The 27,129-nt window shown below is 41.9% G+C and overlaps 2 long non-coding RNA genes across 2 annotated transcripts in view; one reads left to right on the forward strand and one right to left on the reverse strand.

The window, feature by feature from the left end:
- LOC138756487 (uncharacterized) overlaps positions 1-14,235 on the forward strand; it is an 88,602-nt gene extending 74,367 nt beyond the window's left edge. Inside the window, exons 6-9 of the long non-coding RNA XR_011353095.1 lie at positions 1,778-1,934; positions 8,101-8,253; positions 8,606-8,634; positions 14,031-14,235. This is a non-coding gene — a long non-coding RNA (uncharacterized lncRNA). The remainder of the gene's footprint in view (positions 1-1,777; positions 1,935-8,100; positions 8,254-8,605; positions 8,635-14,030) is intronic.
- On the reverse strand, positions 186-27,077 carry LOC138756486 (uncharacterized). Its single transcript, XR_011353094.1, has 6 exons — positions 26,675-27,077; positions 26,112-26,332; positions 7,734-7,855; positions 2,759-2,875; positions 1,331-1,408; positions 186-825 (listed from the first exon to the last, which is right to left on the reverse strand). It is a non-coding gene; the product is annotated as an uncharacterized lncRNA (long non-coding RNA).
- Positions 27,078-27,129: the final 52 nt, after the last annotated feature.

Consider the following 27,129-nt stretch of genomic DNA (forward strand, 5'->3'; position numbering starts at 1 on the left):
CTACATCTGAGCCTGTGCTCTTCACCAGGGTGATGACCCTGTTGAAATGTAGAGCAGGAATCCCAACAGATTATAATATTCTCCCTCCCAACCCAGCCCAGTGGATAATGCCCAGCTGATGTGCCTAGCTATGACAGACATTGGTGATAAAACATGCATTCTTCTCCTCCTCCTTCCTTCCCCTTCTTCTTTCTTTCCTCTTCCATTTTTCCTTCCTCATGTCATCCCACCAAAGTCATTGATCATTTGGCAGCTACATTGAACTCCTCATGAATTACCCTTGGGAAGATCCCAAGCCACACATGGCCCACCCTTAAGCAGAGAACAAAAGATTTTGCATGCTTGCCTCCTGCTGTAATTGGAGCTGTCAAGTGGCCCATTTCACCATGTCAGCTCCAGACAGGTGAGCTGGGGAACTGGAGGTCTTTTTAGGAGCTTCCAGGTGGACTGTGCCCCTGTGGGAGTTGTTAAGTGGTTGAATATGACCATGCTGACTCGACTGTTAAGCTCAGCAAATGGAGCAGCCACAAGTCCTTGGGTGGGTTGGAGCAGGAATGCTCCAGTGAGCTGGTGCTGTTGTTCCACTATGGATGCCCAACCTGTTGGACCAGTTTGCACCAGGTTGATTTTATTTTTCCACGGGCAGAGTTTTACAACAGCAGTTGAAGGTGAATAAAAGACACAGGACAAGTTTCTAATTACATTCTAGTGTAATAAATGAACAGAATACCATGTCAGAGGAAAGGATTCAAGGATGTGTTCAAAGCCCCCGTTGCAAAAATGCAAAATCCTCACGAATTCCTGGAAATCTCTCGCCCATGACTCCTCATAATGGAAAAGGAATATTTCAGGATTGTATTGAGAATCAAGATCATGCATCAGAAGTACATTAGAGGGTGTGAGGAAGCACCGGAAGGAGTGCACCATCTCACAAGACTACCTGCTCATTTGCCCCATTGGCAACCACCTGCCCCAAATCCCACAATGGCTTCATGAGCCACCTGAGTGTGGTGCTCTGTTAGCCAGAATCAGTCACACACAAGGCAAAGACTGTATAACAGGCTTTAATCCACAAAGACTTCCACAGAGCCAGGCTGGCTGTAGCTGCAGCAACTCTGAGTGAGGCCTCGGGAGGCCCCGACTGGGCGGGGCTTGATCCCTTCAGGCTGACTGATTGAGAGTTAGCCAGGTGTTGTCCTGTCCCCTTACACTCCTGCAGGTATAGAGGTTGCCCCCTGCAGTAGGCCGGTGGTGTACTACCACACTCAGTAAACTAAAATGGAAGTGAGTCTGTCTCAATGAAGGATCTCGACCCGAAACATTGACTCACCATTTCTCTCCATGAACGGGCTGTCTGACCCACTGAGTCCCTCCAGTTTGATCTTCTTCCTTGGCTGCGATGGACAACCTTCAGAAAAAGAGTCAATGGTGGGAGTGAAACATCAAAGTCTACAGACAATGTTATTATGTAATTGAAGTAAAAACACAATGCTGAAGAAACCCAGCAGGTCAAATAGTGTCCTTTATGAAGTAAATACCAAAATTTGTACAGGTGCCTGCCTACATTTTGCTCAAACCTTGATGAAGGGCTCAAGCCCGAAATGTTGGTTATGTATCTTTATCTGTGCTAGATACACTGTTTGACCTGCAGTGTTTCTCTAGCATTGTGTTTTTGAATTAAGGGCAAGAGTGGGTCCCATTTTTAATTTGCAAGCTTGGTGTCAAAGTTCATAAATTCAATGTCTTGGAATGTTATGAATGGTCTCTGTCTATCTAGGTCCACAGCTTGCTGGAGAGTTCTTTCCTGATTATCTCCGGAATTCAACGTGCTTCAACCTTGGTCAGGTTTAGGAGACCACTTAAAACCAATTGAGAAGAAAAATGAGCGGCAAAACATTTGGACATTTCAGCCATTGACTTAAATTAGGTTAAAGGTCAGTAAATTGAACAACAGTATTAAGGCAGAAGGTTTAGAGTTCACGGGAACTGTGTTTAAAGAGGAGACAAAGAACGAATTTAATAAGCTGAAGCTGTAGTATTCCAGAATGCAATTTACATATTGAGACACCAGAGCCATTTGAAGGTAAATCCATTAGAAATCCCTGAGCGCCGATTTGATTTAAAATGGATTGTGGAACACAGCAGCTGCTGAAGTTAAAGTGAGTGTTCCTGTAGCATGATTATTGCCTGCTTGACTGTCAATTGGATTTGTTGGATTTTAATTAGGCTATGATGAAGGAGAGTGTCAATACAGGATACTATGGCCTGGAAATTCAATTGAGTATTACACTAAATTTGCAGGCAGAAAACATGTGCCTTAGAATTGAATGTAGCAAACATTAGACACAAGGATTTACCACCGGTTTATTTGTAATGCGACCAGAATACCCATCTAGGGAGGTTAGACAAGTATCTTGACACAGCTAATTTGTTTTTTGAACATGCAATCAGATACTAGTAAAATGCATTGGCATGCTGATTGCTGATTTGTTACCTCTTCCCCAGTGACTGGACCATGTTTTTCTTCAGCATTTGACAACTAAACCAATGAACCTTAAAGGATAGCATTTCATATTTCATAGCTTCCCTTATATGGTACTCCTTGTTCCACCTTCGGGTCACGGGTTGCCACAGGACACTTCATTTCCCAAACATCTCCCATCTTCCTAATTTACTTCATCTCAATCCCAGTTCCCAGCAAAGTAATCCCATCAGTCATATTCTTCTGTTTGGCCGATAACCCTACGTTTGAACCTACCAGCGGTGTTGGGATGCAAGAAGAAACCAGAGCTCTCAGCTGAATCACATGCAGTCATTATCGCAGACTCATGGCCTATGTGGTCACAGGGTGATTAGGCAACACCCCAGATTATACCTAAAGTCAGATAAGAGTAAAACATGAAAGTCTGCAGACAGCGTGATTGAATTAAAAACACAATGGTGGAGAAACTCAGCAGGTCAAACAGTGCACTTTATATTAGCAAAGATAAAGATACATAATCAACATTTCAGGCTTGAGCCCTTCATCAAACTATGAGCAAAATGTAGGCAGGTGACTGAACAAAATGATGCTGGGAGAAGGGGCAGGGGAAGGAGTACAGTTCCACAGGTAGGATGTTATAGGTAGATAAGGGAGGAAGAGCACCCCAGCAAACCAGTGGAGGGGGGTGGTGTGGTTCTATCAATGGAGAAGGAAGGGGGTAGAGAGCTAGAGGAAGGAAGACAGAGAGATGAGAAAGAGAGGGAGTAGGTTAGTTGTAACAGAAGTTGATCTTAATGCCATCCATTTTGAGAGTTCCAAGGTGGAAAATGAGGTGTTTCCTCTCCAATTTATGGGTGGTGTTGGTTTGACAGTGCATGAGGCCATGGACAGACATGTCATTTGTGGGAGCAGGGCACAAAATTGAAATGGTTGGCCTCTGGGAGATCCCTGTCACCGATGCAGACAGAAAGGAGATGCTCAGTGAAACAATCTCCCAATCTGCGTCCAGGCTCTCCGATGTAGAGAAGGCCAGACCGGAAGCACCAGATTCAATAAGGCAGCAGCACGAACTGCTGTAGCTCTGTGTTGTCCTACAAGGTTCCGCTGCTCACTACATATGGCGAGTTCACAATTCAGACTGATAGCCCAGTGTCATATGTAAGGAGTATTGTATTGTTTAAAGTTTTATCCTTTGGATGAAACTTTAACAGAGGCTCTGTTTGGAGTTTGTAGAGGACCCCATGCCACTGTTCCTTTTTTTATTTCAAAATATTTTAATTGATTTTAATAAAGAATATATGAATTAGATAAAATTATAAAGATAATTACACAAAATTAATAAAATATTCAATATATAAAAAAACATGTTATAAATTATATAAAACTATTGTTACGAGCCCAAAGGACCCCAAAACCCAGCAGCAATAGATATTCACCATGACAAATAGTTACTTAAACAAAAGTTGTTTTTAATGATCTTTAAACATGAAAACAGAATCAAACTTTAACTTATCACTATTAACTTAAATACCCAACTTAACCCCCTTCTAATTCTAAGCACACGTGTATATAATGTGTGTGTAATTTTAAGAAAAGTTCTTTGGTTCACAGTTCAATCTCACTTCTCATTCTTCCAAGTTCTCTGGTTGCAGGCAATTCTTATTACTGTGCACAGAATTTAACATGTATAAAGTTCACCAGGCTTTGGTGCTCAAAAGGTAAATGTTTACCGCTCAGGAAGGTTCTTGTAGGTTTGTAGAGAGAGATGTGTTGCTCCATGATTTATACAACTGAGGTACCACCATTAGTCACCTCAATGTCTTGCTGATGAAACTTACCCCATCCGAGTTCTCCAGATGATAACCTCTTTCTTTCAGGCTACCACAGAGTTCCTTTCTGTTCTTCTTATTCCAAGAGAAACAACAGACAGATAGCAATTCTAGCCATCTGCCCTCTGGAGCTTATGTTTCAGTTTTAACAAGCTTCTTCTGGCTCACACTGTTCAGTCTCTCCCTTTCTCTGAGATTCCAACTGCCAGCCACATGTCCTTCTGTCTCTCATTTGCAAAATCCCCTCCTTCTCCAGCAAATAATAGGAGTTAGTCTTCTAGTCCATCTGTTGTTTTAGGTAAACAAACTTCTCAATGACCTCTGAGTGAGCACTTTGCAGAGAGGTCAAAAGCCTTGCAAAAAGGTCCAAAACAGACAACCTGACTCTTCCAAGACAATAGCTTATTCATTTCATGACATCATTTCAATTAGCACCTACTTGTGAAATGTGCACAGCATTCTCCATAGTTTCTGTAAAGTCGCTGAATATGAATTCTTCAGTATTTCAAATAAGATCTGTTTTAAAGTGTGTGTATGTATGCAACCTACTCTAATTTTACCAATTTATTTTCCAAAAACATCTCCAAATATTCCATCACACTATAAAAATGGAAAATATATGAGTCAAAAAATTTAATTACATTGAGATGAAATTATGAAGAGAGTCTTAAATGACCCCCATAACATCTATAATCTTATATTTAATAGTTAACTGAACAATGAATCATTTCCATATTCAAACAGGACACGGTGTCTCGCAACCACTGATCATGAGTAGGTGGGGTAGCTTCCTTCCATTTAAGTAAGATCATGTGCCTCACCAAAAGAGAGACAAAAGAGATGGCGCGACTCTGAACTAAAGACAAAGAGGAATTCTTCTCTCCCATTGTACTGAAGAGGTGCATTAAATCTATATAAAATTTTTTTGACAAGTATGGAAAATCTCTCTCCAGTATTTTTCTAGACTAGGACAAGTGCAGAATATATGAATTAATGATGCTTCTCTACTCTTACACTTGTCACAACAGCGACTCGTATCAGAGTAAAAATGAGACAATTTAACCTTAGACATGTGTCCTCTATGTACCACTTTAAATTATAATAAAGAGTGATAGGTCCATAGCAAAGAGCTATAAACCAATTTAAAGATATTAATTAATTTATGACCCAATCCACATCCAATATAGTGAAATTTAAATCCTTTTCCCAAGCATTTTTAATTTTAGCTAACAAAACATTACCATTTCCCATAAAAAACAGATATTAATCCTTTATGAGAAGACATTAAACTAAAAACTTATCTACAAAATTTGATTCGGATTCTCTTGGGAAATCAGATAATTGTGATTCAAGAAAATGACAGACTTGCAAATATCTAAAAAAAATTGAGATTTGGGCAGGTTAAATTTAGCAGGAAGCTGCTTAAATTATGCAAAATATCCATCAATGAACAAATCCTTAAAACTTTAAATCCCCTCTCTAAACCATCTCTGAAAAATAGCATCATTTAGGACATATTTCAAGATTCAAGATTATTTTATTGTTAAGTCAAGTTTACTGTCATCTGATTGTACAAGTACAACCTGACAAAACAGCATTCTCTGGTCCTCGGTGCAAAACACACAGACACACACCAGACATAGCACACCTGCAGGCAGCCAGATAAACACATATGCAGGACAAATAGTTCATCCATAAAAATGAATAAATAAGTAAATATTGTTTCATGAATATGAGAGTCTCAAATCGTTAGTGTGAGCATTTCCCGATGGGAGCAGCTGAAAGATGGTGTGTGCTGGGTGGAAGGGGTCCTCAGTGATTTTGAGTGCCCTTTTCAGACAACAATCCTGGTAGATCATGTCAATGGAGGGAGGGAGACGCCAGTGATTCTCTCTGCCATTCTTATGGTCCTGTGTATTTGCCTCCAATCTATTTCTCTGCAGCAACCATACCACATTGTGATGCAGCTGGCCAGGATGCTCTCGATAGACCATCGATAGGAGGTTGATAAAATGGTGGCTGATAAGCTGGTAGTGTGAAGTGAAGGTAGCTACCGTAAGGCAGAAAAGGATTTGCGATCAGCAGAACTTGCTCAGCGCCTCTTACAGCCAGAGATAGGGAAGCAAGAGAGAGTCACCCCAGAGTCATTGAGTGTCCATTGATTCACCTCCAGTGCTCCTGTAGCCTCTGCAGCCATAGAGCCTTCAGTTCAAACCATCAGCCATCCGAACCCCAGATGCAAACCTCTGACATGATCAGGAAACCTTCAGCACCCTTTACACCCTCTCACATCTCAGTTTCAATACCCTTCAGCCTGTCTCCAGCCAATCTCCAGCAGTCTGCAGCCTGGTCTGAGTCCTTTGACCACAGCCTGTGTCTTATGTGGGTTCCTCACCAACAACCTGAATGTTTTTCAGCCTCAGAGCTCCTCACACTGGTCCACCACCATTGTCACCGTCTCATTGGGTTGTCTCCTCTGCTTCTCCTTCTCAAACAGGGTGGTCTTCCCATTTTCCCCATTTAGGTGATTAAATTTTCCTTTGTCTGATTTGACCTGGCTACAGAGTCAGTTGAATTTTGCCCTTACTTCTCACAGCAAATTGTTTCCCAGGTGCAGTTGCTGCTAATAAACAAGGGGCTGAGAGGAGGGGGGGGGGGGGGGAAGAAGGGTGGCCTTATTTAGTGTGTGTTGTACCCCAGTCTGGACACAAATCAATACCTAGCCTTTTCTCCTTGTTTTTCTTGTTCTCACATCACGTCATGTTTATAAGGCCCAATATGTGGACACCCTGAATTCCAAATATTGGGTCTTGTAAACATAACTAGATCTCTGCCGCCTCACCCATGTGAAAATTTGGCTTGTGCAAGCCTGCACTGTGACTGTTAAAAGGCTGTTTGCATCTGGGATACATAGAGCATAGAACATTATAGCACAGTACAGGGCCATCATGTTGTGTCAACCTATAAACCTGCAAAACAATCTAAACCTTGCCTTTCTCACACCAATAACTTGCATCCATGTGCCTGTCTGAGAGTCTTTTAAATGTCTCTAAAGTACCAGCCTTCATCTCCACCCCTGGCAATGTATACCAGGCACTCATTCCTCTCTGTGTATAAACTTACCCCTGATCTCACCTGAACTTTCCTTCCCTCATCTGATACAGATGTTCTCTGGTGTTTGCTACTCTCGCCCTGGGAAATGGGAGCTGGCTGTCAACCTTATTTATGCCTCTGATCCTCACTACATCAACATATTTCTCACCTGTGACCACAAATGTGAGGATATTCTTTCTTATTCCATTTGAATTAATCAGTTGCAATTTTAACTCATGGCTCAGTCCTACCAATCCACTTTTATTTATTGATTAATAAGCCACAGGTAATGTCATCATCTGGGGAAATTTGCACGGGCCTGTACTCACCCTTGAGACAAGCTCACAATGTTGGCACAGTTCTTTCATGATGGTCGAATAGTTAATCATTCCTTGGCATCTATATATCACATCGTGAAGATGTCACAACGACACCTCTACTTTCGAAGAAGCTGGAAGAGATTCAATATACAGGGTTCAAAAATACTTTTTTCCAACATCAGGCTCTTGAAGTATCTTGTACTATCCTAACCGTAACTCTACTGTAGGACCACCTAAGATCTGACTCACCATGTTTTACACTACCAGCCAAATTTATTTTATTGCCTGTTTGTTTTTCACATTGTTTATAACACACACGCGTGTGCGCACAGAGTTATATGTTTTTTTAACTCTTCATTATGTATAAATTATACAGAAAAAGTTCAAAAATCTGGATGTCAGAAATCCACACCATCCGAGAATCCGGACTTCTTGAAAACTCTCAACCTTTTTAGATGGCTTTTGTGTGCATGTGCACATTGCCACAGATTCACAGCAGCAACAAGAGACCAGTGGAAGTTGTGGAAATGTAAGAAAAAGATATTTATGTGGAGTTTTTTTTGTACTTTGAATTTTAAATGGAATATATTTTGTTGTTAAACGATGAGAATTTACATGCTCATCTCTTCTTTATTCTCCTTAAATTTGAATTTTAAAAGTAATGCCTGAGAATCTGGAAAATCTGAAATTCCGGACCAATCCAATCCCTGAGCAGTCTGGACTTTAGGATTTTTAATGTACTTGTTTTTATGTGTTTTGGGAAGCTGCAGCAAGTAAACCTTTCAATTAATCTGTGAAAATGCACATATATATATAAAGAAATTGTACGTTGTATTTCCTGACCAACAACTCCAATCATTCAACAGTTCCTAATTTTATAGGTTGTGAACTACTTTGTGAAGACCTGAAGGTATGAGAGATGCCACAGATAGAAATTTTCCTTTAATTTTGATGGATAATATTTGTCTCTTACTTGAACTCATTATCTTTGATACAAAGGAATGACAATTGTTCTTTAGACGAGAGCCCACATGGATTGATCAGCCCTTGAAAACGATTTGTCTGAAGGGATTGATTCTTACTTGGGTATTATTTCCTGGGTACCTTCGGACTTTTGGCAGTTCATCCCTAGTTCAAATAGTCCTGTGACATGAACAAGCCCAGATCTCAAATGTGGATGGATATTTGACAAGCATCCTGCCTGAATCTAGTCAGTTCTTGATCTGATGCATAAGCAACTTGCAACGTGGTTGGAGCCCTGCTGGTGGTCAGAGAGTCATGTAGGTTGTGACCCACTGCAACAATACTTTTTACTATCTTCCTAGTTCAAGATCAGTGGGGCCAAATGAAGCACATCAAGGTTGTCCAACTCAGTATAGATCAGGAATGAAACCTGAGGCATTTTGATCCTTGTATCTGATTTTGCAATGGGTAACAAGCATCTTACATGACCTTTCTGTGAAAGTTTAACAGTAACTCTGCCACCCATGGTTCTATTTCAGTGCTAGTCCTTACATTATTGGAAGCATTAGCTCCTTTAAATCAATTGGAAATTATAAATTCTTTCCCAATTCATAATCTTGTGCTTTTATGAACTCTCGTTTACAATGCCATATATATTGCACTGATAATTACAAGGTACTAGACCACATTTAAAATAGGTATAAAGGTCATTTCAGTAACCGAAGGGAAAATAATATAGCACTACCAGTTTTTAAAAAAAATTGTAGGAACTATTGATTTTATTGCACCCATGAGCCTTGTTAAAGAAGAAAGTAACATTGCACTGTCAGCTGGTCTTGAGAGGAAGCCCATGAACATGCTAGTCTTTGTATTGTGTGAGATTTTTTTCTTGGCTTATTATCCTATAAATATAGAATAATGGATAGGTAGGAAACAAATAGGATTGAATTCGAGGGATAAAGGTGTTTTAAGAAGCCATAATAGGAATGCCAGCACATGTCAAAAGGTCACATTGCTTTTGTTCATCCCCTTTATGTGTTTTCTACCCAGAGGCAAATGCACAAGCTGCAAACCATCATGACCATACAGATACTCTCTGGTCCACTGGGCCATCATTCTTCAAGTGCCAGCCTGAAGTAGGGCCTTCAGAGTGGCATCAAACCCAACAGGATAATCTATTCTTCACCCCATTTTTATCTCTGCATTCTTTTCAGATCTAAGAGTGATTAAAAAGTCATTGGTAGAAAGACTCCAGAAGAATACTGAGGGGACCTCACCTATATTGGTTGAATCCTCATATTAAATGCAAAGCTTACAGTAACTGGTTAGATTTGTAAGAAGGTCCAAAGTGATGGCAAGAAGAATCACTTTTACACTTTCCAACCTCATTAATGCTCTTAAAATACATCACCTCATATTTATCAGGGTTAAACTTCATCTGCCATTTCTTAGCCCATTTCAAGAACACATCATTTTGTATGCCAAAAGTAGTTGTTGATGGAGAATCAACAATTCCGCCCGTTGTAGTGTCATCTGAGAAGTTTCAGAGCATGCCCACCTTCATCCACATCCAAATCATTCATGTATATTAAAAACATCAAGGGTCCCAACACCAATCCTTATGGAATATCACAATTATAGGTATCCAAATACAAAAAGGCCTTCTACCATCACTCTTTTGTCTCCATTTATTTGAAGGAGATTGCACTCTTACAAGTCCTGGATATTTAACAGGGGGTCTCACAGTTCTGAGAGGCAATGGAGGGTTGAGAAAGTTAGTGGAAAGGCTGTGCTGCTTCTCAACTGCATTCCTATAAAAACTGACCCGGTTTTTGCAGTTAACATTGTCAAGGGTTAGGAGGTATGTAGGTGAAGAAAGGGGAAGACCATGGATCCAACCTCAGGGACTGTAAAGTGTGGAAAAGGGTGATAGTGGAGGAGATCATTTATTGGGATGGAACCAAGTAAGTGTGGAAGGATGCAGGAAGGGTAAGGTGTGTTCGACAGTGGTAATGACCGCAGTGTGATTGAGGAGATAAATTTTAGATAAATTTCTGTTGCACAAAATGTTATTCATGACATTGACTAATTCTTCATACAGAATTACAGAACTCTGCCCTTGTGCAAAAGAGAGTGAATTATTAATATTCACAGAAGCCACTGGACCACAGGATTGTATTAACATTGAAGATATCGAAGATGCCAGTTAAAACGTTTCCAGTTACATAGAACATAAGAAATAGGAGTAGGAAGTAAGAAATAAATTTATGAGATAAATTTCTTTGTGATCCCCTTTCGAACCAGAGTTTCTATTTCAGTACATTGCAGTGGGGCCAGTGCTGGACCTAATTTATCCCTTAAATAAGATCTTAACTGAAGAGAGCAGAAAAAGGATGTATTTAAAATTCAAATTTATTCCTGGTTTGTTCAAATGACATAAATTGTCCCTGCTCAAAACAATCTTCGATAGAGTTGATCCCTCTCTGAGACCAAGTTTCTAGAATTTTATTATCAATTATTAACGGAATTAATTTATTTTGAGCTCAGCTTGTTTTGGGAGAGAGGCTTCCTCTAATACCGATTTGACCATTGAGTTTATTCCAAATTGTAATAATATGTTTTAGAAAGGGGGCTTCCTTAGAACCAGATAGTAATTTGGAATTCCATTTATATGTAAATTTTTTGCTATCTTCTCACCAACCTTGGACAGTTCAACATTACCCAAGAAGACTTGTCTCCTCTGTCAAAGAGGGAGGCGACAAACTTCATTTGGGATGCCCAATAATATTTTTTTAAAGTCTGGGAGCTTTAATCCTCCCAGTTCATAATTCCAGGTTAATTTATCAATAGAGACTCTGGGAAACTTAACCTTCCACAGAGACAGAGACTTGAATTTAAATTCTGGAAGAATTGTTGTGGTACTAAAACAGGTAGGTTTTGGAAAATATATTGTAATTTAGGCAATATATTCTTTTTTATACAATTGACACTTCTAATCAAACTAATTGGAAGAGTTATCCATTTATTTAAATCATGCTCAATTTTCTGAACCAAGGGAAGATAATTTATATAAATTCTCTGTTATTATCTATCTGAATACCTAAGTATTTTATCCCATTAAGTGGCCATTTAAATTTAGAGTCTTTTTTAACATGATCTTAATTCCCACCCAAGTGACATAACTTCACTTTTATCCTAATTAACTATAGCCCAAGGAAGTCCCAAAACATTTCAATTTAGAATGCAATTTTTGCAATGAACTTGCTGGGTCTGTCAGATATATCAGAACATCATCAGCAAATAGATTCATTTTATATTCTTCCTGGTTAACCCTGAAGCCTTTTATGTCTGGATCTTGGCAGATAGAATCCGTTAACGGATCAATAGCCAGGACGAAAAGGGCTGGAGATAATGGATAACCTTGTCTACTACATATGGACAATGATAACACTGATGAGATTTGACCATTAGTGATTACTTTTGCTTTAGGCTCATAATACAGAGCTTTTACCAAATTAATAATTACCTCTACCTCACCTAGTTCAAATTTTCCCAAAACTTTAAATAAATAGTCCCATTCCAGTCTGTCGAAAGCTTTCTCCACATCTAGGACTAGAGTGATGCTCAATTCATCCCTTGTTTGTGCCAGATGAATAACACTGAGCAGTCTGATAACATTGTCTGCAGATTGCCTCTTCTGTACGAAACCTGTCTGATCTACATTTATTAATTTAGGCAAATATACTGCCAATTTATTTGCCAGAGCTTTATCAATTTTTCTAGATAAGTGCTTTGATCTCCAACACCACACTATCCCCAGTATCCCTAGTGATGCCTATGTCAAAACATTTACCCTTTAAGGGAGGAAGTGAGCTCTGGATGAATCACATAATGTTTAATCTGTATGTAATTAATGCTTTTGGAAACACATGATTTTGTCACATTATATGGGAGAATTATCTTTTTTTCCTTTTCCTTTGGGGAGGGGGGGTCTTTCCCTTTTTCTATTTTCTCTTTCCTACTTTTCTTTTAAGGATCAACATGGTGTGTAATTTGAATTTATAAAAAATAGTGCAGAATTTGATAATTGTGATCATTTGTTGATTCTTCCATCTTTGTACATCAAGGTAGTTCTGTTTTGGTACTTTATTGTAAATATCTGGAATGTTTCTTTGATTTTTGTTTGTTTTGTAACTTAATGCTGATTGAAAATTAAATAAATAAAGGAGGAAAAAAAAGATACAGGAGCAGGAGTCGGCCATTCGGCCCATCGAGTCTGCTTCGCCATTCAATGAGATCATGGCTGAGCTGATGACAGGCTTATCTCCAAGGACCTGCCTTTTCCCCATATCCCCCATGATGTAAAAATCTATCCAACCTTGTCTTTAAATATATTCACTGAGGTAGCCTCAATTGCTTCAAAGGGGAGTGAATTCCATAGATTCACCAACCCTCTGGGAACAGCAGTTGTTCAAATTAATTACCTTTGCAGTAGCTGTGAAGCAGGAATAGAAGAGGGAATTCAATGTATTGTACTTGGCAACCAAAGTTTTTTAAAAAAATGAAATTGAAGTTTATCCTTCTCCTTTTCTTTCTGCACAATAACTGTGTGAACTTGTCCACTAAACTCTAACTCACCACACGTCAGTTTACACCATTGAAATCTAGTATTCCTATAGGACAGCATTTCTCCATCATAGAGTAAACCTTCACGAGTGATGCAGGATGATGCTTCAACTTTTCATAACTAGGCTCTAACATTATGAAAGATAATACAGAAAATCATTTAATGTATCAAAGAAAATAATAATGGACTAGATGGTAATTCAGTCAGGGTTCTGGTGACTTTCATAAACCACTTGAACTTTTCATGCAGCATACAATGTCACAAAGAACTCATCAATTGAATTACTACCTCATAACTCAATAGAAGCCATTTGTAATGCTATGTCGTGGTCACTTCACATGACCAAATTACCATATTCGACTAACCAACCTCGCAGGGTCCTGTTGAAATCCAAGTCAGAATGACAGCATCACAGCCACTAACATTTCAACTGTTGCAATAGGTGTTGAAGGAGAACCTGGAATTCAGATAACTATATGATCACTGTCAAACAAGGTTCAATAAAATTGTTGAATAATGCATGCATTGCTGATAATTTAATCCTTGCAGAATATCAGCAAATACCTATGCCAAGTTTTTACGGTGCAGAAAGTAAATCATATTGAATATCTGACTGGTAAAGGAGCAATTTTGTTTCTTCAGGGAGATAATGTCATTTATCTCTTGACACATTTTACCTGACTGAATTTTTTATTTTCTTCTTTTTGCCTTTGCAGACCAAGTATGAGAAAACCACCTCAGATCTTTTTTTTACCCTTTTCCCTTGCCAGCGGGCAATGATAAGGAATAGATCAGTAGAATATTGTTTGGGAGAGAGCCCTCTAAAGTCATGAGATAAAATAGAAAATACCGAAGCACTCAATGGGTCAGGCAGTGTCTGTGGAAAGGATAACTGAGAAATAAAACAGAAAATACCGAAGCACTCAATGGGTCAGGCAGTGTCTGTGGAAAGGATAACTGAGAAATAAAACAGAAAATACCGAAGCACTCAATGGGTCAGGCAGTTTCTGTGGAAAGGATAACTGAGAAATAAAACAGAAAATACCGAAGCACTCAATGGGTCAGGCAGTGTGTTGGCCTTTAGCCCCATTAATTTCCTTGGTACCACATTGTTTTACGAACTTCCCTTAGTATAACCTATTGATTATCTATTATTGTTGAGACAATTTTAGTGTCTTCTGCTGTGTTCTTGCATAGCAGTTGTCAAACTTAAAGTTAACATTGAATGTCGAAGAAGCTCTGAAACTTTACTGATTCATCCAAATTTACAAGAGACCAATCAATATGTTTTCTTGTTGCCCAAGCACCATACCTCTTGTAAATTTATATTGTCCTGCAATTCATCAAGGGACCCTACACACTTAAATGTAATAGCCAAACAATTCTCAGTGGGAATCCATCACTTTGAATGGTGAATCAATTAAGTTTTTCTTTTCCCTGGTGTGAAGTGTGGAGGAGACACAACAGAGTTCCAAAGAAAGATGGGACAACATGAAAGAAAAAAATGAGCAAATGGAATATTTAAGAACTCTTTCCAACATGGGAGCTATCAGGGAATTTTAAGCTACTTTTATTTTATCTCAAGCTCGCAGAGCGGAGCTCATTTAGGGATGGGATCTTTAAGTGTTTATCCACACCAAACCATTCAAACTTTTAAAAGTAAAGATTGAAGCAGCTGCCTCCATGTGACGTGGAAGACCACACTTCCTCAACCAGCATCATTAAAAGAGATTTTTTTTTTCTATACATCAAAATATTACATAGGCTCCACTGTGCCTGTCTCCTTGATTTGTTTGATCATCACTGCAGCCTTCATGGTCATCTGTCTGTGGGCAGGTATTTGTTCAGGTTGTTGACAAACCTTAGAACCTGCAACATCTGTCCAGTTTGGCCTCTATTGTTCTGACTATTGCTGGATCTGAATTCAGACCAGGAACACAAGTAATTGCAGATGCTGGAATCTGGAGTTAAAAATAATCTCAATACGCTCAAACATCTCCTCACTTGTCAGGAAGACATAAGAGTGAGTGCACTTCCTGAGAAGACTGAAGCGGGCAAGGCGACCTCCCACTATTATGTCAATCTTCTATAGATGCTCCATCGAGAGCATCCTGGCCAGCTACATCACAATGTGGCACAATGTTGCTGCAGAGAAATGGATCGGAGGATCCACAGGACCATAAAAGTGGCAGAGTCTCCCCCCCCACCCCTGCATTGACGAGATCTACCGAGATCGTTGTCTGAAGAGGACGCGCCAAATCATTGAGGACCTTTCCATCCTCCACACAGTATCTTTCAGCTGCTCCCATCAGGGAAGAGATTCAGGAATATCAGAGCCAGCACCACCAGGCAGTGAGAATCCTAAACAACCAAAGGAACTTCTCACAGTGACCATCCGAGATTCTCATCTGTATAAAGTGGAATTTATTTATTTATTTTTTACATATGAAATATTTGTCCTGCCTCTGTCTCTTATTTGTCTCTATGTGCGTTACGTCTGGTTGGGTGTCTGCATGGTTTGCACCGAGGACCGGAGACTGGACCATCTGTTGGAGTAACTCAGCAGACCCTCCAGCAGATTGGATCTTTCCTCCTAATTTCAGACCATCACTTCCATTAAAACAATCCGTGGAAGAATCTTCTTTGAAGGTCAACTTCAATTGAAACTTGTCCTTGCATCCATTGTTGGGAGCATATTATAAAGAAAGAAGCAAGGAAGCGGGATGAAGGGAGACAGAATGATGAGGTTAAATGGGGGAAAAAAAATCCACAGGCACTGGGCTTGTCATGCAATACACAGACTGCTGAGTTTCTCCAGCACTTTTGGGTATGGGCAGGAAAGGATTGGCCACTGTTTGTAGGAATCCACATTATGCAATTCTTTTCCACATGGAGATTATTTTCATTTCTGCATTCACAATGCCACCGGTAATACTGGTTACCTCTCAGCAGCCTTGGCCCTGCTTCAACTGTTCTGCCCTGCATCTCACTCCATATCCCAGGAACATCATCAGTCATCAGTTATTTTGGCGGCTGGCATTGGAAATTTCTGCAACTTTGTACATTGAACTCTTCAATTCCACAAATGATCGAAGCTCTCATCTACAAATGATCGAACCTCTCCTCTAAAAATGATTCAAAACTATAACATTTTCTTTATCTGTTAAAAACATTAACTTCACTAACGAAGTACCAAAGGATTTTCCTGTTCCCGGTTGTGTGCAGACCACTGGTAATTGTTAACAGTTTAATTGTCAGCAGGAATATTTGATGGTGACACACAAAAGTCTGCAGACACTGTTTGTAATAAAAACACAGAAATGCTGGAGGAACTCTGAGGTCTCTCAGAGTCCATATCTTGAAGGTATCTTGAGGAAAGGCTCAAACCCAAAACATCAGTTCCATATCTTTTCCTCCTATGGATGCAGCGAGACCTGTTGAGATCCCCCAGCATTTCTGTGTTTTTAGGATTGTTATGTGTTTGCAATGTAGGCCCCAAGGATTCATGTTACATGCTTTTTCAATGGGAACAATGTATTCTAATACCTATTTTAATCTTCTCTGGTTTATCTGAAATAGCAAGATCAATACACTGTGGAAAGGTTTCCTTCCACTCTGTTCATTCTTCAGATGGATTACTTGCCTGAAAATTGAACTGTTTAGGTGCTTTATTTGCTTCATCGTGAACAGTCTCAACTGAATCACACAGCCCACTATCTCTCCGAGGTCATCCATGTGTAAACTCCACGGAGACATTTTGAATCATTTGTAGCATCAAAATCTCACATTTCGTCAACTGGCTCCTGACACTATTGCTTCAGTAACTCTCTTATGCACTTGATAATGAGTTTATTGCACATTGGATATATGTACAGAAATTCTTCCTCATTGCAGCCAAATGAGCAATTTGTTTAAAAAAAAACTATAAATATTATTTGTAGGCATGGTGAGGGTAACATTTAGTGTAGCGGTTAGCGCTGCTCTGTGACAACACCAGCAACTGGGGTTCAGATACGGCACTGTCTGTAAGGAGTTTGTACATTGTCCCTGTGTCTGCATGGGTTTCCTCTGGGTGCTCCAGTTTCCTCCCACCCTTCAAAAACGTACTGGAGTTGTAGGCCAACTGGGTGTAATTGGGTGGCACAGGATAGTGGGAAGAAAGAGCCTGTCACCGTCTTGTATGTATAAATTAAATTACCAATAAAAAAATAACTAAAACAACTCCAATGGTATATTTAATTGAGTTAGGAAGAGACAATAAATTCAAAAAGCAATACATGGATAATAAATATTCAGTTATCAGAGCACAAGAGGAGTCATTTAGCAACAGTGCAGACTATCCGCTTGTGATATTGGAGAAATGCATGATTGGTGTGACAAGGAAAGTTCCAAGAGCCTGATACCTCCTGGAAAGAAACTGCTCTTGATTAAACTACATCATTAACAGTAGATCACTTAGTAACATCCTGCAGTTCATAAAGGCAGGTTATAAATACAAAAGTTTTTTTTTTACAGTGCACTAATTGCAAATTGTTTGAAGTAAAGGCAAAATAAACAGAATGTTAGAAGAGCTCAGTGGGTGAAGCAGCTTCTATGGAGGCAAAAGTTAAAGTTGACTTTTCAGGTTGAGATTTAAGTTGATTTAAATTGTTTTCTCAGGGGAGGAAAGATTGCCGACCTATAGAAGTATAAGGGTGCAGTGGCTGGAACACCCTTTCTCTTTTTAAATTTTTTAAAATTTAACAAGTCACAATGTACCAAGTCAGTAAAAATATATACATATCTTCTTCTTTCTTTGGCTTGGCTTCGCGGACGAAGATTTATGGAGGGGGTAAAAGTCCACGTCAGCTGCAGGCTCGTTTGTGGCTGACAAGTCCGATGCGGGACAGGCAGACACGGTTGCAGCGGTTGCAGGGGAAAATTGGTTGGTTGGGGTTGGGTGTTGGGTTTTTCCTCCTTTGTCTTTTGTCAGTGAGGTGGGCTCTGCGGTCTTCTTCAAAGGAGGTTGCTGCCCGCCGAACTGTGAGGCGCCAAGATGTACGGTTTGAGGCGATCTCAGCCCACTGGCGGTGGTCAATGTGGCAGGCACCAAAAGATTTCTTTAGGCAGTCCTTGTACCTCTTCTTTGGTGCACCTCTGTCACAGTGGCCAGTGGCGAGCTCGCCATATAACACGATCTTGGGAAGGCGATGGTCCTCCATTCTGGAGACGTGACCCACCCAGCGCAGCTGGATCTTCAGCAGCGTGGACCCGATGCTGTCGGCCTCTGCCATCTCGAGTACTTCGATGTTAGGGATGAAGTTGCTCCAATGAATGTTGAGGATGGAGCGGAGACAACGCTGGTGGAAGCGTTCTAGGAGCCGGAGGTGATGCCGGTAGAGGACCCATGATTCGGAGCCGAACAGGAGTGTGGGTATGACAACGGCTCTGTATACGCTTATCTTTGTGAGGTTTTTCAGTTGGTTGTTTTTCCAGACTCTTTTGTGTAGTCTTCCAAAGGCGCTATTTGCCTTGGCGAGTCTGTTGTCTATCTCGTTGTCGATCCTTGCATCTGATGAAATGGTGCAGCCGAGATAGGTAAACTGGTTGACCGTTTTGAGTTTTGTGTGCCCGATGGAGATGTGGGGGGGGGCTGGTAGTCAAGGTGGGGAGTTGGCTGATGGAGGACCTCCGTTTTCTTCAGGCTGACTTCCAGGACAAACACTTTGGCAGTTTCCGCAAAATAGGACGTCAAGCGCTGAAGAGCTGGCTCTGAATGGGCAACTAAAGCGGCATCGTCTGCAAAGAGTAGTTCACGGACAAGTTTCTCTTGTGTCTTGGTGTGAGCTTGCAGGTGCCTCAGATTGAAGAGACTGCCATCCGTGCGGTACCGGATGTAAACAGCGTCTTCATTGTTGAGGTCTTTCATGGCTTGGTTCAGCATCATGCTGAAGAAGATTGAAAAGAGGGTTGGTGCGAGAACACAGCCTTGCTTCACGCCATTGTTAATGGAGAAGGGTTCAGAGAGATTATTGCTGTATCTGACCCGACCTTGTTGGTTTTCGTGCAGTTGGATAACCATGTTGAGGAACTTCGGGGGGCATCCGATGCGCTCTAGTATTTGCCAAAGCCCTTTCCTGCTCACGGTGTCGAAGGCTTTGGTGAGGTCAACAAAGGTGATATAGAGTCCTTTGTTTTGTTCTCTGCACTTTTCTTGGAGCTGTCTGAGGGCAAAGACCATGTCAGTAGTTCCTCTGTTTGCACGAAAGCCGCACTGTGATTCTGGGAGAACATTCTCGGCGACGCTAGGTATTATTCTATTTAGGAGAATCCTAGCGAAGATTTTGCCTGCAATGGAGAGCAGCGTGATTCCCCTGTAGTTTGAGCAGTCTGATTTCTCGCCTTTGTTTTTGCACAGGGTGATGATGATGGCATCACGAAGGTCCTGAGGCAGTTTTTCTTGGTCCCAACAAAGCTTGAAAAACTCATGCAGTTTGACATGCAGAGTTTTGCCGCCAGCCTTCCAGACATCTGGGGGGATTCCATCCATACCTGCTGCTTTGCCACTTTTCAGTTGTTCAATTGCCTTATATGTCTCGTACCGGGTGATGACCTCATCCAGCTCTATCCTTAGGGGTTGTTGAGGGAGCTGGAGCAGGGCGGAATCTTGGACTGAGCGGTTGGCACTGAAAAGAGATTGGAAGTGTTCTGACCATCGGTTGAGGATGGAGATCTTGTCGCTGAGGAGGACTTTGCCATCTGAGCTGCGCAGCGGGCTTTGGACTTGGGGTGAGGGTCCATACACAGCCTTTAGAGCCTCGTAGAAACCCCTGAAGTCGCCAATGTCCGCGCTGAGCTGGGTTCGCTTGGCGAGGCTAGTCCACCACTCATTTTGGATCTCCCGGAGTTTGTGCTGAAGATGGCTGCATGCGCGACGGAAGGCTTGTTTCTTCTCTGGACAGGACGGCTTTGTAAGGTGAGCCTGGTGGGCAGCTTGCTTCTTTGCCAGCAGCTCCTGGATTTCTTGGCTGTTATCGTCAAACCAGTCCTTGTTTTTCCTGGAGGAGAAGTCCAGTACCTCTTCAGTGGATTGCAGTATGGTATTCTTCCGCTGATCCCAGAGGGTTTCAGGGGACGAGTCCGTGAGGCGGATTGCATCGTCGAGCTTTGCTTTGAAGTTTGCCTGGAAGTTTCCTCTCACTTCGTCTGACTGCAGGTTTCCAACATTGAACCTCTTTCTGGGGGCTTTACTGTTCCTGGGCTTTGGCTTGAAGTGAAGGTTGAGCTTGCAGCGAACCAGCCAGTGGTCAGTCTGGCATTCCGCGCTGGGCATGACCCTGGTGTGGAGCACATCTCGTTTGTCTCTTTCTTGCACCAGGACGTAGTCCAGGAGGTGCCAGTGTTTGGATCGGGGATGCATCCAGGTAGTCTTCAGGCTGTCCCTCTGCTGAAAAAGGGTGTTTGTAATGACAAATCGCTGATCTGCGCAGAGCTCCAACAGGAGGCGCCCATTGTCGTTGCACTTGCCGACACCATGCTTGCCCAGGATTCCTGGCCAGGTTTCTGAGTCTTTGCCGACGCGAGCGTTGAAGTCGCCAAGGATGACAACCTTGTCGGTTGTAGGGGTGCGTTGAATGAGGTTGCGCAGGTCAGTGTAGAACTTGTCCTTTTCTGCTGGTTCCGCCTGGAGGGTTGGAGCATAGACACTGATGAGGGTGATGCGACGCTTGTTTTGAAGGGGGAGTCGCATGGACATGATTCAGTCCGAGTGGCCTGTCGGAAGGTTTTCGAGTTTGGAGGCAATGGAGTTCTTGACCATGAAGCCTACACCAGATAGGCGTCGTTCATCCAAAGGCTTGCCAGACCAGTAGAGTGTGTAGCCTGCGCCGCGTCCTTGGAGGCTGCCTACATCTGCCAGGCGGACTTCACTGAGAGCGGCTATGTCGATGTCAAGTCTGAGGAGTTCATGTGCAATGAGGGCAGACTGACGTTCAGGTCGGTGGCTGTCAGCCTTGTCTAGCATGGTTCTGATGTTCCAGCATGCTAGCTTGAGTTTGTGAGCATCTTTTGAGGGGGAGGACGTGGAGGGGGTGGACGTGGAGGGACGTGGACCTGTCCTCGGGCCTGCGCAAAGGAGCTTTTAGGTGGAGTGCATTGCGCGCAGTACTGGCCCCACCATTTACACCCATGGTTCGTGTGCCGTGGCCAAGCAAGCTGGGACGTGGCAGCGAGGTCCTTGGGTCGTAGGTTTTATATCGGAGTGGCCTTCTCCTATGCAGGTTTCTTACCCGGGCTGGAGGGGTCTGCCTCCCCTCCTAGGTTGGTCCATACTGCCCGGACTGAGGCCGAGGCCGCCGCTGCTCTCCCTGTCCCCGGACTGGGGCCGCCGCCTCCAACTCTCTTCCCAGACCGGGGCCTCCGCCTGCCTCACTCGACCGAGGCCGGGGCCGCCGCCTCCCCCTTGCTCCTGCCCGGATCGGGGCCGCCGTATGTACACAATGACATTTTCTATTTTCTACCTAACCCACCCCCCCACCCTCCAATTAACTATAGAACAAGAAAGAAAAAGAACAAAAAGAAAAGAAGAAAAGAGAAAGCTTGTCATCCAAATATTACACTTCACTATTTACTCAAGTATAACATGCCTCATTGAGAGTTGGAGGTTTGAAATTGGTGGCTACTAATAAGCTTTATATATGGGTCCCAAATTTGTTCAAATTGAGCATAATTGTCTCTTAGGTTATAGGTAATTTTTTTTCTAATGGAATACACTTGTTCATTTCTATGTACCACTGTTGTATTTTCAAAGGTGTTTCCATTTTCCAGGTTATCATTATACATTTTTTTCCTGCCACTAATGTAATTATAATGAAGCATTTTTGAGATCCATCTAATTTTAATTGTAACTCTTTAACCTTTATGTTACTTAACAGGAAGATTTTTGGGTCCTTTGGTATTTTATTTTTTGTACTGGAGCAGCCTTTCTCAACCTTTTTTTGTTCATGGCCCCCTTTGGACTCTGTTTAAAGTTTATGGGCCCCCTTCCCTGTGAAGCCGTTTAGTTTAGTTGGTTTTTTCCATACTTCTCTCCTCCAGACTACATTAAAAAAGACAAAATAATTTTAGATCATGGCCCCTCTTTAAATGTGCTGTGGCCTGAGAGTCTTTGATAAGGTCCCACATTGGAAATGGGTAAAATTAGAGCACATAGTATTGGGGGTAGGGCACCACCTACGGCTCCTAGAACGCTTCCACCAGCGTTGTCTCCGCTCCATCCTCAACATCCATTGGAGCGCTTACATCCCTAACGTCGAAGTACTCGAGATGGCAGAGGTCGACAGCATCGAGTCCACGCTGCTGAAGATCCAGCTGCGCTGGATGGGTCACGTCTCCAGAATGGAGGACCATCGCCTTCCCAAGATCGTGTTATATGGCGAGCTCTCAACTGGCCACCGTGACAGAGGTGCACCAAAGAAAAGGTACAAGGACTGCCTAAAGAAATCTCTTGGTGCCTGCCACATTGACCACCGCCAGTGGGCTGATAACGCCTCAAACCGTGCATCTTGGCGCCTCACAGTTTGGCGGGCAGCAACCTCCTTTGAAGAAGACCGCAGAGCCCACCTCACTGACAAAAGGCAAAGGAGGAAAAACCCAACACCCAACCCCAACCAACCAATTTTCCCCTGCAACCGCTGCAATCGTGTCTGCCTGTCCCGCATCGGACTTGTCAGCCACAAACGAGCCTGCAGCTGACGTGGACTTTTTACCCCCTCCATAAATCTTCGTCCGCGAAGCCAAGCCAAAGAAAAACTGACGTGGATATAAAATTGGTTTTCAGACATATATGGTGAAAAGGATTTGGTCTGTCCAGAAATGAGTCACATACTCTCAGACCTGATCTTGGAGCAACATCAGTTAAGCTTCTGATCAAATTTCAATGGTGATGGACTTGATAATGTAATGCCACAGAACACCAACTGTGGGTGTTTAGAGTCTCTCTTGCTGGAGGTGGTTATTACCCAGCTTTTTCTGTGGCTCATTGTCATTTCCCACTTATGAACCAATGTAGAAATGTTGTCCAGGTCTTGCATCATGCATAACCAGTTCCATTTGTATTTTAAATGAGCTCATAGCTTAACATTCAAAACTCAAATACCAATTTAGCAATTTTATCATAGCAAAAATTCCAAAGGTTTTTATCAAGAGTATTAGGAAACAGATTTTGGCAATGAGTGGATTATATAGTGGATGACAACAATTGGTCAAAGAATCATGAATATCTTAAAGAGAAAGAGGGGGTGAGGGTGAGGTTTATATTTATATCCATGGACACACACACACACACACATATTTTGATCATCTAAAAGTCAGAATTGGATAAGTGCCAGTACGTTGGGGCTAGGGAACTGGAAATTACAGGTGCAGGGAGGTGGAAGGAATTAATAACAAGAATGAGAAATTTAAATGTAGGTGTTTTATAAATGGTAAGACATGTAGGTCTGCAAGATCAGGAGTGAAGGTAATGTGGTGGTACATGTAAAGGACTTGCAAAATATGCAAAATTATGCATGTTTCTATAGAAATATATACTTCTACTTTACAAGACAAGAAATACAGTAGTTTTTCCTTAGTGAGAGCAAAGTTCTGTGAACCTGAAGATACAGCTTTTAAGTCATTCCCATGTATCAGCTTTTCATATAATGGTGAATTTCATGTACGGTTGAAACTCATTTTTCTGCTCTCGCCTGTTGTAAATGGTGGTGGCAGTGTTTTCGTGTATAAGGGAGTACAATGCTAGAGCATAATCTGGGCAGGTTTGATTCTTGGCTGAGCAATAGACTGGAACCAGGGTCCAGAAAAGTTGGTGACTAATTATTGCATCTCTCTCTTCTGAAGACAAAAGGTTGTTCCCATTATTCTCCTTTCCTCCCTCCTCCTCTCCCATCTGCTCAACATCCATCCCCCATTTGGTTCCACTTATTACCTACCAGCCTCTAGCTCAGCCATTCATAATGGAGGCAATAGTAGGTCATTCAGCCCCTCGAGCTAGCACTGCCATTCACTGTGATCATGGCTGATCATTTACAATCAGTACCCCGTTCCTGCCTTCTCCCCATATCCCCAGACTCCGCTCTCTTTAAGAGCTCTATCTGACACTTTACTGAAAGCATCCACAAAATTGGCCTCCACTACCTTTTGAGGCAGACCCACAATACTGGGTGAAAAAGTTTTTCCTCGGTTCTGCTCTAAATGGTCTACCCCTTATTCGTAAACTGTGGCCTCAGGTTTTGGACTCCCCCAACATTGGAACAGGTTTCCTCTAACATGTCTGATCTTTTAATAATCTTAGATGTTTCAATCAGATTCCCTCACATCCTTCTAAATTCCAGTGCACCCAAGCCCAGTTACTCCAAACATTCAACAAATGACAGTCCCGCCATCCTGGGAATTAACTACGTGAATCTGCGCTGTACTCCTCAAATTTGGAGACCAAATCTGCATAGAATGCTCCAGGTGGGGTCTCCCCAGGGCCCTGTACAACTGCAGAAGGGCCTCTCTGCTCCAATACTCAGCTCCCCTTGTTATGAAGGCCAACGTGCCATTAGCTTTCTTCACTGCCTGTTGTACCTGCGTGCTTACTTTCAGTGACTGATGAACAAGGACACCTAGATCTCATTGTACTTCCCCTTTTCCTAAGTTGACACCATTCACATAGTAATCTGCCTTCTTTTTCTTGCCACCCAAGTAGATAACCTCACATATATCCACATTAAACTGTATCTGCCATGTATCTACGCACTCACCCAATCTGTCCAAGTCACCCTGCATTCTCATAACATCCTCCTCACATTTCACCCAGCTTTGTGGCATCTGCAAATGTAACTTTGAATACCTTCATCTAAATCATTAATGTATATTGTAAATAGCTGCGGTCCCAACACCAAGCCTTGCAGTATCCCATTAGTCACTGCCTGCCATTCTGAAAGGGATCCGTTATTCTTTAGTTGCCTAGATGAACAAAACTCCAACAATGCTCAACACCATTCAGGACAAAGAGACTTTGACAATGCCAACCAGACCTACTGAGTATTTCCAGCATTTTTGGTTTTTATTTTAAATTTTCATTATCTGAAGAGTTTGTGATTTTCACCATCCAAGACAAAGGAATTTGCTTGATTGGTATCTCATCCATCACCCTAGTCAGGGATGGCCAACCTTTTAATTTTTAATTTAGACAAGCAGTGTGGTAACAGGCCATTTCAGCCCAAGAGTACGTACCGGGGGTGTAGGCTAATTGGGAGATACGGACTTGTGTTGTATGTCTAAATTAAAAGGTTGGCCACTCTTTCCTCCACTAGCAGTTGTCTACTGTCCATGAAATGCCCTTCACTCACCTAAAGTACATCTACAGCAAACCCAGGGCAACTACCACATCCGAGAACAAGATCTGAGACATCAGGGAACAGCACAATCTGCAGTCGCTCCACATTGTTAGTTGGAAATATTTTACTGTTTCTTCCTCACTGCTGCATCTTAAACTCTGGAACTCTTTATTTGACAGCACTGTTGGATGACAGTCACCAGAAGGACTGCTGTGTTTCAAGAAGATGGTTGACCACCAAGGGCAATTCTGTATGGGCAATAAATACTATCCTTATCAGCCTCACATGATCCCCAAAAAGTAATTATGTAACTTTTGTAGTTTTTCCTGGATTTCCTCTCATTGTTGACCCGCTTTGTTACTTTAATACTGTTTGCTATTATTGTTACCCAATTTTAAAAATAATTTGAACTCTTATCTAAAACCCTCTCCTTACCATTTTACTCTTAACCCAAAAGCAGTTCACCTCTTCTTATAACCATCTTGATGAATGACAGTGCTTTGATAGTTTGGATTGAAGTCCATGTGGCTGCGCTGGCTGTGGGAGCACCGGAGGTGAATCCATAGACACTCTGAGTCTGGGGGGGGGGGGATTCTTTTGCTTCATTTTCTCCGACTGTAAGGGGCAATTTCTGCTGATGGTGAATCATGGTCTGCCTGATGGTAGATTGAAGGAAATATGATGTAATATTACATTTTCTGCCTTATTATACTGTCTGACCATAAAATAATCTTGAAAGGCAAATGATCTGAACCAATGATGCAAGCTTTTTCAAGTTTTCTTTTGGACAAATATAGCTCTGGTGTCCTCCTTTATAGTGACAGTCTGAAAATAGTTTCAGCTTGTTTGACCGACTGAGATTTCAGCGAAAGTGGCCTAATTAGCATTAGTTTATTATGTATTTTCTCATCACAGTGGCCTTGGGGGGGGGGGGAGGAGTTGTGACCTGAGGAGTGGAGGAATTGTCAAAGTCAAAGCAAGGAAAACATTGCACCCACCACAATTAAAACACGTACATCCATGGAAGGTTAGCGATGGAGTCCTGCTCACTTCACAAAAAGCTAGTTCACTATCAAGCTATTTGTAATGACAACAGAAAGGTAACAGCCTTACAGTTCTCTCTGCTGTATCCATTAAGTTACAATTCCCTTTAAACACTGACACCTCGTCCATTTATATTCTACCTGGGATTCTAACACTGCGCAAAAAAGAATAATTTAACAATTCTCAGCGTGCCCAGAAATCCCCTTGAAATTGTAATCTATCTCTGGACTGAAATTGACATGATTCTCTGCCTGAGGTGCTGAAGATGGTTGGAAAATGTACGATCCTCCCGTCCCCTTCGCCCGACGCGAGGATTTGAAACATGTAGCCAGAAACAAAACATGTTCCCCCGCCCCGACAATGATTAAAAATGGCCCTGGGTAGCTGGCTCACTTCCGCGTCACGTGGC

The sequence above is a fragment of the Narcine bancroftii genome, chromosome 3, assembly GCF_036971445.1.
Source record: "Narcine bancroftii isolate sNarBan1 chromosome 3, sNarBan1.hap1, whole genome shotgun sequence".
NCBI lineage: Eukaryota > Metazoa > Chordata > Chondrichthyes > Torpediniformes > Narcinidae > Narcine > Narcine bancroftii.